Genomic DNA, 12,612 nt, shown 5'->3' with positions numbered 1-12,612 from the left:
TAGAACATCATCATCGTCACCACGCCGTCGTGCTGACCAAACTCTCCCTCAACACTCGGCTGGATCGGAGTTCGAGGGACGTCATCGAGCTGAACGTGTGCTGAACTCGGAGGTGCCGTGCGTTCGGTACTTGATCGGTCGGATCGTGAAGACGTACGACTACATCAACCGCGTTGTGATAACACTTCCGCTTTCGGTCTACGAGGGTACGTGGACAACACTCTCCCCTCTCGTTGCTATGCATCACCATGATCTTGCGTGTGCGTAGGAAATTTTTTGAAATTACTACGTTCCCCAACACCTTCTTCATGTATTCCATCATCATTGTATGTTCAGAGTAACAACAAATTTTGGCAACACTAATTATAAGCAAGAAATGAGGAGGATAGAACAAAATTATTTAGGCACTCTATTTTTATTTCCATGCCTCAGAGTTATGCCATCTGATGAACATGGTTTCCTACTAGAGAAACATATATAAATGAACGAACAATCGAAAAAGAACTTGTGCCTAAATGACAGAGTCTGACATAGCTTTGTATCAAGCATAGCAGAAGGGACATAAACTGATGTCTATTTACTTTTTCGTTACACTTATATATAAAACTGAAACCAACCTTTAATTGTTTGTTAATAAAGTGCATCTTTTACTTCATTGACAATAGCTTTGTATACTTTCAACTTTCATGTATTAACCATTTTCTCAAGATCATCAGACATCACACTCATACTATTGTACATCACATCAAGATTCAGGTCATAACACAATGAACCATACTGTGATTTTAAATGAAAAAAGAAAATGAGGAATACAAGAATCCATATTATGCAAAATTACAGGGTCGCTAACATTTTGATTTTATCCAAACTGATTCAACTTACTGGAATCTAGAAGGAATAGAACAGTGGCACTGACATTTCGTTTTTCTCATATATAGAAACAATTCAACTTTCTGGCACTAACCATAGTATAGTTTCATTCATCCAATCTGTTTCTAAGGCAAGGTAATAATGTGTGAAACCCAACAGGGGATTGAACACTATTTATCAAACAAAGCTTAGTGGAGTCAAACTCATCTCATAGCTCTAGCTGCATCCCGGATGGTCACACACACACACATGTCTATTTCCTGATACTAAAAATATCATTGTTCCATTCATTTCTTTGCACAGCAACAAGACACAAGTTATAAGCTTCAAGATAGTATTCAAGTGCAGCTCCTCAAGTGAATTCAATCCATACAGAGATGTGCTCCTGTAGCTAACATTCATTATACATAAGGCCCCATTTAGTACATCTTACCAAATGGACAGAGCTAATAAACTCGTCACCTACCCAAATTCTGCTTCACCACCTACTCAAATTCCACTCCACCACATCATCTCTCCAGTTACTACATATATATGTTGATCACATTTATTCCTCTCCTCTGTCCATAATTACCATCTTCTCTCTATATTCCTAACTCTCTCAGATTGCGTTTGGTGTATCACAAACTGGACTATACCTGATTGTAGCCTCCACACGTGTTTCATTGGAAATTTTACAAAATGCCGATTCAGCCCTACACGATAAATTGCATTCCTGTACTACTTCTCTATCCCCAACTTCTAAATCTTCTTTGCTATGTTCAGATAAATGATTTCATGACGGCATCTTAATCTAGAGTACATATTGTTCTCTAATATGTAAATCTGGTAAGAATAGAGATTACCCAGAAACAAATTGATGATTTACCTAAACTGAAGCCAAATCTTGAAAAAAGAAACCAAGCATCAACAACACAGTCATAGTTAATCAAGAATTTCTTTGACAAAGAAAATGTTTATTGTGCCCTCATGCACAGGGTTTTACCTGATTGGTGGGGATTTTGGGGTGGGTTTTGATCACCTAAGCTTTGTGCAATATCTTCTCACCAGCGTGAAACAACAGTCACCACCTGCGGGGTAGGAATGGAATTAGCATGGGTGGAAGAAGGGATAGTAGAGGAAAGGGGAGAAACAAAGATAGAGGCCAACCTAGCCGAGAACCGTGCTGAGTAAGAGCGGTGATTCAGTTTTAAAGAAAAGGAGCAAGAACGGTGATTGAGAGGGCCATGCGAGGGAGCATATATACAACACAAGTTGGAAAATAGAAAGACACACACCTTGATTAATTGCCATCGGCGAGTGCCATACATCATCCACCATGAATGACCCTAGAAACTGAAGATTGATTACCTTCTTCAAATCCCAAAGGACCAGTTTCGATTGTCGATCTGCCTCACGGGACTGCCGAACACCCCGAATACCTATTGCCTCGACCCGCATGGCACCTGTCAGCTGGATCCCCTCGTAGACAAATCGCATGCGTCGGTTGAATCCAGGGATTCTCGCGTCGCCTGCATCCCGCTCGGCTGGATCGAGCCAATCAATCCTATTGACCTTTCCTCTGGCAGGGACCGAACGATTTTTCTTCGGGAGGCTAGGGATTCGGCGCTCAGGTCGATGATCTGGCCCTATAGCGTGCGGGTTAGACAAATGGGCCGGCACAAAAGCCCAGTGCACCACATATCTCCGTTTTTCTTCCGGAGTAGAGGCCCTTTAGGACAGTTGGGCCAGGAAAAAAACTGCGGTGGAGCTCGACATTGGCAGTAGATCTAACGACTCAGATCGACCAGATCACTCGAATGGACGGCCATAAACACTGAAGTCGTGAGAAGGCTCCCTTTAGGCTCAGTTTTACTGTCCTGAATATCCGTTCGCCCTCCAAAAAACCTTGCCGTCGCTCCCACGCGTAGCACCGGTCCTCCTTCCACCTTCCCCTTCCACCCATCTGGCCTTCCCGCCCGCCTCCCCCCGATCCCCACGCATCTCCTCCGGTGGCCGCCTTCGGCGAGTGGAATCTGTTCCTCACTGGCTCGCTGCATTCTTCCCCTGCGGGGTGTTGGTGTGGGGATGGGATCTGACAGGATCGGGATGAGGAGGCGGCTGCGAGGTACACGCTCTGGACGCCGCGCGTGTATGCGCTCATTGCCGAGGCCGATGCCGCTCTTTCTGGAGGCTGACGCAGCTCTTACTGGAAGAAATCCCACGGGGTCAAGCGGGGTGACGAGGGCACCTACATCCTTTCCTGTTTGGGCGCTGGAGGGCGACGGGAGTCATCGATTCTCCGTCTGGCTCCTGCACTAGGGGACTGCGGCTGCTACAAAAGATGCAGCAATTGAAAGATGCACAGGTCAGCAACGCCTCCTCCCCCTCGCATGGCTCCTTCGGACCTGTAGATAAGTGTTTGCATGCTTTCTGATATGGCATCGTGTATGCGATGTACTGATGTTGCAAGTGAGACTATTCCAATTAACTTGTAGATTTCATGCATCCTATAAAGCCATAACTCCTGCGTGCAATCTAGCTCACACGAGCAAATTTCTGACTTAGCTTCTAATCTAATTGCCTTGAATTCGTGTACATAATTATATTATGGCAGAAATTTAAGTATTGTCTCGATTAGAATTGCCGCATGGGTACCAGTTTTTCTCCATTAAAATACCTCATGTAATGCTACGTTCCATATTTTCTGCATAACGGTAAGTTCATATTTACAGTGGACTTTGCCTTGGTTTCTCTTGTCATATTTCTTGTACACTAGAAGAAGTATTATATACTGTTTTAGCATACAGGAGTATTTTTTTACTGAAGTGTGCAGCTAGATCTTCCAATTTTGCTTCAATATGTTCTCCCATATGCACGACAATTGGGCCTCTTTTTGTCAATTTTAGGAGCAGGCTTTCATAATGAACTGTGTGATTAATGATAGTCCTCACCCTACAGGTACTTGATGAGATGCCACTAAGTCAGTTTGCTATCTCAGGTTATATTGGACGGTAATTTATTTTACAATACAACTACATCTTTCTTGAATCAGACTCGGCCTATTTCTGTGCAATTTTGTTCTATAGCTATTTTTTGGGTGGCTTTCTTTGTTTTGCTTTATGTTGTATAGTCAGTACAAAACTCAAGCCCCATCATCTGACAATTCTGTAGTAATGACTGAAACTATTCGAGGACAAATCTTCGATTGTTGTTGTCGTTGGAAATTTAGAGTTGCATGGTTGGCATGGTCAACATGGCAAAGAAAGTATAGAAGATTTGCCAAACCAGGTATGGGCTTGTAGAGTACCTCAGGTAATCAGATTCTGCACCCAAATTTAATTTTACTTGCTTTTAAATGATTCTAGGGCACATGATGTTGATATGCTAGATTGTGTTGTAGTTTATGCTTGTCTGATTATGTATATTTTCTTCCAGAATGTCATATTTCTTTTTTGAGAAATTATATAGGTGTAGGCTGAGCATGGACGTTTGCGCTGTTGTGTGTTGAGGTCAATCTCAGTTTGGTACACAGCAGAGCTAAGGGCGTGCACTCGCCAAATATGGTGTATGTCGGACTTTCCCCATTTATTTTTTCTCACACCATACGAGAATTATACAACTAAATATATCGAGATTAACATTAGTTTCCCCTGCTGAAGCTTGTGCAATTGTATTTATGTTGAGCAGAGAATTGGTCAACAATAAAGGAGAACAAGAATTGTATTTTGTATTACTATTTTTATACAAACTTTCTTCCCACACCATTATGTAATCTTTCCCTTTTTGGGTTGCAGTGTGGTCTCTGCTAACCAGATTTTATATATGATCACTGCTAAATTACAACTTGATGCCAAATGCACAAGCATCCTTTGCAGATTTCAAATGCCCAGCGATATCTTATTACATATATGAGTACCGGCATTGTGAATCTATTTGTTTCTGTTGCATATGTAAATGTGAATGGAAACATGTGAGATTTGCGATCAGCTAACCCTAGGAGAAAGTAGCAAGCAGATCAGAGATATTGAGTAACGTATTTAATTCGTCAAACTAACAGTAGCTTTGATCTATCCTAGGAGAAAGTAGCAAGCAGATCAGACATGTTGACGTGAGACATCAGGATCCAGTAAGTAAAGGGTATCACAAACTGCACTAACTAGCTCGTCCAACAATGCCCATCTCGTGCCGGCACAGCAAAGGGCAAGGCGGACACTGGCGTGCTATGTGACTTGTTGACCATGTAGCTCGGGAACACGGTGACACGCTCCATAACTTTAGCCTCATTGTGAGAAAGCTGACGTACTGGCACGGTGCCCTAAGCGTGGAATGCTTATCTACTAATGCCGCTCTTGCATCCGATCCATCATCGGCCACCACTTGTGGAAAATGCACCAGACGTCGAGAGATGGTCTTTTCCCCTTTTCCGCCCTCCTAAATATCAATGGCCGCCCCTCTTCCTTTCATCATCTATTGGTTTCCGCTCTTCTCTTCCTTCCGCTCTCGATCCTTAGATTTCGTTCAACATTACCACCAATTTGGATCGCGATTGACTCGAGCGAGCTTAGTGACTTGCCCAAGAGTGCCCCGAGCCTGACTTTAGTCTGGCAATCCGCTTGGAAAATGTGATTTGCGATGTTAATAATTGAAATTAGTGAGTTTCTTGCCCGATTTTGGGGATTACATGTACATGATTCAGGTCAAACTACCCCTACAAGTGCAGGGATTAAGACAAATTTTACAAAAAAAAACCATGGTATCATACGTGCGTTGCACGTGCACACTTACTAGTTGGATCAAAAAGTAGAAGGATTGGACTAAAGAAGAGGAAAGAGATTGGGTTGGATCGAAGAAAAGGAAGGACACCTGATTTGCGGCGGCGGCGGTGCGATGATCTGCTGCGGGAGGCGTCCTGTAGAGAGGAAGAAGGGGATCGATGAGAAAGAAGGAGGAGACCGATGCGGCAACAGATCTTGTTTTTTTGGGGGAGGGGGGGGGGGGGTTGGGGTAGGAAGGCCCAGCCCAACTAAGTACACAACCGACAGCCCAATAGTCTTTAACACACATAACACGATCGATTACATATCAGAACGCACATTTTTCCAAAAGTACAAATACATATAAGAATGCATGGAAAACAAAAGAACGTAAAGAAAAAACTAATAGACATATGGAGAACTATGAAAGCCTCCGTCCTTTATTATTAGGTAAAGAAGAGCACCGGTCTTTAATTTGTTAGAGTAATGTTTAGGTCAGCTAGCTCTGTTTAATTGCTGAACTTGGTCGATTAAGAAGTGTGGGTGTGCTGTAGTCTCCTTTGTGTACCCAAATTACGCAATGACGTGGATGACCACTGTAACCATGGAAATTTGAACCAAAACTTTTGATGTTCAAACTCATCACACACGGGTGAAGCAATCTGAATCGTTTGTGATGTCCACATATCGTACACAGTTCTGAATAGGGGACCGTGTCTGATGACACTTTGCGCGCCAGTTTTTTGGCTGAAGCGATTCCAAATTTTCGGCTTCCGCGGAAATATCTACCTCCCCGCCCCCTCCCCCTTACCAAAAGCCACATTTCCCCCTCTTTCCGCCTTCCTTTTCAAGTTGAAACCTTCACTCCTTACTTGCAGCGCCGCCTCCTCGTCGGCGACCCTCCTTCACGCTGCTCGGCCTCGTCTATCCAGGAAGGTAATCCACACCCGACCCCCATCCTCCTCCTCCTTCCACATCCCACATGCCCCGACCGCCGGCGCGAGCGCGACACTTTCCACCCAAATCACCGACCCCTCCACCAAATAAGCGCCGGCCTAAGCCGTGGTGCACGCAGTATAGCCAGGATCTCAAGGAGCATTTGGCAGCGGAGAAGCAAATCGCCGCCGCACGCGTGGATGAGGTCGCGATGGCTGCTATTCGTGCCGACTCCCGGATCTTGGAGGAGCACCTCGCCGTCGAGGCCACTGTTGACGCTTCGCACCGACGCCGCGACGCGGTTGGCTGCTTTAAACGACAGTTCATGGCGTTTTCTCGAGGCCATCGTTTGCTAGCTACTACCTTTCCTTAATAAATTCTAGTGAATTGTGCTATCTAGTTTTACTATGCAATCTTCTGCTATAGTGTATATGTTCTATATGTCGTGCAATGTGGTGTTCAGTTAACTGCTTGGTTCAATTCTGCAAATGTGATGTTCAATTCTTCAGGGTGCAATATTTCCAAGTTGTTAAGCATGCTTGGTTTGGTTAACTCTCTGATCTTCTATTACGAGTATGTTTTATTGTGCAATGTGGTGCTCAGTTAACGTTTGGTTCATTTGTTGTGGTGTTTAGTTAACTGCTTGGTTCAATTCTGCAATGCGATGTTCAATTGTTGTGGCTGCATTCTGTTATTGTATACCATGTGAGAAATAAATCGAATTTGGCTGTACTAAATACATGAGAAACAAATACAATTGCTATATTTCCAAGTTGTTAAGCATGCTTGGTTTGGTTAACTGTCTGATCTTCTATTAGGAGTATGTTATATTGTGCAATGTGGTGCTCAGTTAATGTTTGGTTCATTTGTTGTGGTGTTTAGATAACTGCTTGGTTTAATTCTACACTGCGATGTCCAATTGTTGTGGGTCGAATTTTGTATTGTTCTGCATGTGAGGAATAAATCGAATTTGGCTGCACTTAATACATGATCAACATATACAAGTGTTATATTTCCTAGTTCTTAATCATGCTTGGTTTGGATAAATGGGTTTTCCACGTGGCTTGAATTAATATGATGAATCTGCAATGTGCTTATTTTTCATCAACATATTTTACTGATAGCATGCGAACCCTTACTTAACCTGATGACTAACTACCTTATATGTGTTGCAGGGAAACAATGGGAAGCACTGAGGTTTACAATCGAGGTTAGCACGTGCATGGTACGTTGTCTAATAGCACATTATTGTGAAATTGCAGGAACCATTCTAATATTTAGGTTTTTAGCAATTTGGTCTTGCACATGTAGGTCCTGCTGTCAGAGGTTTTGACCCACTGTTCGACCCTTTTTGCATATGAGGAAATGAGTTGTCCATGAATATCAGTCAAGTCAAGAAACTCAGAAGATTGTTAGGATAAAGAAATTAGCGACAAAAACAACAAGATCTTTGTCTGCACAATGAAGAAGACATCGGTTCACTACAGGATGGTACTAACTATTATACCTTGCCTTTTTTATTCCTTTGCCCCATTTTCAATATAGAGAAGATATTTATGCACATCCTTGTTTTCAGGCCTTTCCAAAGCAGATCACTGATGATTACCTCTCAAACAACCTGTATGGTTAGGAGGCGAGGAAGTTATTCATACAACACCCACGGTTCAATATTGAAGTGTTCCTGAAGAGGACGAAGGATGGACGGTCAATCATCCAAAGGCACTGGCCTAAAGTTACAAAGACCTTCAACATCCTCAATATTCGCCTTCTGCTTCAGCAGCTTTCCAGATGAGATACATCTGTCGATGTACCGTCTATGATGCTAATTTCGAAAGGTTATAGATGTTGCATGTGAAACTTGGTCCTGGTGTAGTTGTGTAATGCGGTAGCTGAGTGCTGAAGCTATATCATGTTGTACTCTGATGTATTTCAATTATGAAAATGAAATACATTGTGTGCTTAATATGAAATGTCAATTAGATTAATAAATGGATTATGAATAATCGGATAATTAGCCTGCTAATGGCGAATTAGCCTACTAATTGGGTTTTGCTATTGCAAACGATTGTTGAAAAAATACCGTGGGCGATGACCTCAGGCAACGCACACAGTTTCTAGGAATAAACCGCGTTGGATCAATGAACAATCACACACGACTTTCTCTTGAAAACTGTTTGCGTTAGGCCACCTTGCGCAAACGTTTACCACATAAAACTGTGTGTGATGGACATCCTTTGCCACACAGTTTCTTCAACGAACCATGTGTGATACATTCAATAACGCAAACGATTTAACGGGAAAAATTGTGTGTGATGTACCTGTGAACGGAAACGTTTTCCTTGGAGCGATTGTGTGGGATGTACATATGTCGGTGTACAAAAGTAGGGGCCTTCTGCACCCCTTTATTTGTGCGCGGGCAGTCGCAGCCCCACTTGCGGCCACGCTTGGCAGGGCAGAAGAGGAAGCAAAGACACAAGACTACCAGAGCAGCGCCAAGCCAGAGGCGCGAGGAGCAAGGGGACAAGGTGGGCTTTCCCCGGCAAGAAGCCTTGCCAGGGCGGCCTGCATAGCCCCGGCAAGAGCCTTGCCGGGGCGACTTGCTCAACACCAGCAAGGCTTCCACCCTCGAGCACAAAGGTTCCGACACCATCAACAACGTTGGAACCAGGGCTCAGGAGGTGCCTGCATAGGTGGCATGCAGATCTTTGTGAAGACCAGAGGACTGCAGATCTAGATGAGAACCAGAAGACGAAGGCCCCCGGCAAGACCCTTGCCGGGGACATCTGTGGGGCCACACCCAGGCCCACACCTACCGAGGATCCACCGTCGTTCTGACACACATGTCAGCCCACCAACTAAGTAGGCACCTGCGTGGCGGCGTGCGGCTTCCAGGCCAACTCAGCAAGCACCTGCGTGGTGGCATGCAGATCTTCGTGAAGACTCTGCCACCGCACCAGTTTAGCAGCCAGCCAGCCAGCGTGGCGCATCACGCATCGTCAGCGTGGACGCGCGTCAGAGCGAGGCGAAGTGGCGACAGATGGGACGAGCTTCCTTGCCATCCCCGATAAAGTGAGAGGGCACGTCGGCAGCGCATTAAATGCGTTTTGTCCTACGATGCCAGAGATAGACTTGTATAGAGTACATACTTCCACCTCCTGTGTGCCATTCTGGTGACCCCTTTTAACTAAAAAGGAGGCCCGAGGCATACTGAGGAAGGATTCGGACTTTTTGGACCCTGCATGTCTTGTAGCTAGTCCAAGAACACCAGATAAACACACCAAAGCAGGATTAGGATATTACGCATCGCTTGCGGCCCGAACCTGGATAAAATTCCCCCGCGTTGATCTTCTAAACCCGCTCTTTCCACAGCCCCACGCCCTGTCAATCGTAGTAGGGATTCTCTGTGATCCCATAGGTGTCGTTTCCCCGACATCTTTGGCGCGCCAGGTAGGGGGCGCAAGCTGTGAAAATCCGGTTTAGAAGTTAGCGCATCGACTTCATCATCACCATGGCCCCCAAGAAGAAGGGGATCACATCGATCGGGTCATCCGGAGCCGGCCCGTCCGCGCCAGCGTGGGCAGGCGACCGGGTGGCCACGGATGGTGCCAGAGACGTGGCCCATGCACATCCACGACACTCTGGCAATCGGAGCCAGGCGAGCGGCGTTGTTCGAGTCCAAGACAACGAGCCGCGCGCCGCTGAGTCCGGGGGCGGGGCCGTGCGGCCCACGTGCGGCGCGGCAACCTCTATGGCACCCCAGATGGCACCCGCGCTGCGGCCTTCCCAGGCCGCGCGCGATGAGCAACACTGCGACGTCAGAGTTCTCGGGCACCGCCGCGGGAAGAGCCCTGTGCGCCACTCTCAGGACGCACCAGGCCGGCGTGCGCACCTGGACGTTGGCGGAAGCGGCGTGCGACCGCGAGACCGGGACAGAGCTCCTTCTAACGTGGTTAGAAGTCGGAGCGCGTCGCAGTCCACGCAGCTTTCATCGCCGCCCACGCCAGCAGAAGCATTGGCGCGCTGCAACTGCTCCTCGACTTCCCCCCGCTGCGGAGAAGCTCGACGAGTGGAGGGCCACCATCCGAAGCCTCATAAGCTTCGCCAACAAAGACGAGCCGCTCCCAGCGGGACCCTCATGCCGGCGATCTGTCGAGCCGGTGCATGCCGGCGGTGGGAGGACCGGGGACGTTGAGACCATGGTGCATTCTCCTCCTCCACGGCCGTGATAGCAGCCACCAGCTTGTCGGGCCGACGCCTGTGACAATGTTTCCACAGCGTCGTACGACCCGCGAACCCGCTGCGACCAACGTCGAGTTCTTCGAGAGAGAGCTCAGGAAGACGCTCGAACCACCATCGAGCGATGGCGGTAAGCGCTCCATCAGTCGGATCGGCGTGCGGGGCCTGCTATGGACCACCCAGCGTCGGGGGGCTCTGGCGACCTGCCTTACGAGGTGGGTTGTCCGGCCTTAACCCGAAAGTTGCGGCAGTTCCAGTGGCCCTCCCATCGCATGTTCAAGCATGATGTTGGGGAAAAGTACAACGGCAAGACTCACCCATTGGAGTTCCGCATCATCTACACCATCGCGATGCAAGCCGCCAGGGCTCCCGACGACAAGGTGCTCGCCAACTACTTTCCGTTGGCGCTTAAGCCCAATGTCATGTCGTGGTTGATGCACCTGTCGGTGGATTCCATCTCTTCCTGGTCGGATCTGTGCCACGAGTTTGTTGGTGCCTTTACCGGAGGCCACCAAGCTCCTGGCCAGGCAAGTGACTTGCATGTCATCCCCCAGAAGGATGGCGAGTCCCTGCGTAAGTACATACAAAGATTCAGCCGTGTGCAGTACACCATCCTAGATGTTCATCCCGCCGCTGTCATCAGTGCATTCCATCAGAGCGTACGCAACCGCAAGATGCGTGAAGAGCTGGCGATGAACAAGGTCAAGGATGTAGCCGAACTTTATGTTCTGGCTGATATGTGCTCCGGCTGAGGAAGGAAGGAAGTACCCCAGTGAGGACGTCGGCGCGGAAACCGACTCCACGGACGAAGACGCCGCCGCCCCGACGAAGAAGGGCCGGCGCCCGAACATGAAGCGTAAGGGCAAGACTGTGCTTGCCGTTGAGGGGTCCGGCGACCCCGGCGCCGCCAAGAAGGCCAAGGCTGACGACCCCAGCAAGGAGGTTGCCGGGTGCGTCGCCTGCCGGGCCTTGGCGGACGCCGACAAGCCAGGAGGCTCCGACAAGCAGTACTACAAGATCCATCGCACCAAGGGCCATGACCTCCAGAACTGCCGACAGGTCGAGCTGCTTGCAGAAAAGCAGAAAGATGAATATGAAAGGTGGGACAAGGAGAAGGGCCAGGATGGTGCTGAGGGGTCCAGCAAGAAGCGCGGTGGCCAAGGAGGCCGCCGCGACAAAGATAATCAACAAGAGAGGCCCGCTCGGGGCCGCAACAAGAAGGAGGAAGATGATGATCACAACGAGGACGACGAGTCCGGCGAGCACGAGTTCCAGAAAGCTACAGAGGCCATGTGCATCAACGGTGGCGCCTCGTTGCACACCTCTCACCGCCAACTGAAGCAGTGGGCGCGTGAGGTCACTGCAGTAGAGCCATCGCTCGATGCCCAGAAGCCACTGAAGTGATCCCGCACACCCATCATTTGTGACACCGAGGATCACCCTGATCGCACAACAGTGGTCGGGTGTTTGCCGTTGTTGGTTTCACCAACAATACGCAACCTCAAGGTGACAAAAGTGCTGGTTGACGGTTGGGTTGGTCTGAATTTGATCTCGCCCGCTGTGATCAAGAAGCTGCAGATTCCTGATGGAGATCTCGAGGAGACGGGCACGTTTCAAGGGGTTAACCCGGGAAGGAGTCAGCCGAAAGGTAAAATCACACTGCCCGTTACGTTTGGGGGCGAGCTGAACTATAGGACGGAGACGATCGTTTTTGATGCGTCGAGATCCCCTTGCCGTACAACGGGATCCTCGGCCGCCCAGCGCTGGCCAAGTTGATGGCGGCGTCACACTACGCCTACAACACGTTGAAGATGCCGGGGCCGCTGACCATCAT

At 47.9% G+C, this 12,612-nt stretch overlaps 2 long non-coding RNA genes across 2 annotated transcripts; one reads left to right on the top strand and one right to left on the bottom strand.

Moving 5' to 3' along the window:
* Positions 1 to 1,187: 1,187 nt before the first annotated feature.
* LOC123497618 (uncharacterized) lies at positions 1,188 to 2,470 on the bottom strand. The gene is made up of 2 exons (XR_006671401.2): positions 2,148 to 2,470; positions 1,188 to 1,940 (listed from the first exon to the last, which is right to left on the bottom strand). It is a non-coding gene; the product is annotated as an uncharacterized lncRNA (long non-coding RNA).
* A 271-nt stretch (positions 2,471 to 2,741) lies between these two features.
* On the top strand, positions 2,742 to 4,707 carry LOC120976618 (uncharacterized). Its single transcript, XR_005772608.3, has 2 exons — positions 2,742 to 3,217; positions 3,811 to 4,707. It is a non-coding gene; the product is annotated as an uncharacterized lncRNA (long non-coding RNA).
* The last annotated feature ends 7,905 nt before the right edge of the window (positions 4,708 to 12,612 follow it).

The sequence above is a fragment of the Aegilops tauschii genome, chromosome 3 (genome assembly GCF_002575655.3).
Source record: "Aegilops tauschii subsp. strangulata cultivar AL8/78 chromosome 3, Aet v6.0, whole genome shotgun sequence".
In the NCBI taxonomy this organism is placed as follows: Eukaryota; Viridiplantae; Streptophyta; class Magnoliopsida; order Poales; family Poaceae; genus Aegilops; species Aegilops tauschii.
The sequence above is the reverse complement of the archived record's forward strand: the minus strand, read 5'-3'. Positions and strand labels throughout refer to the sequence as shown.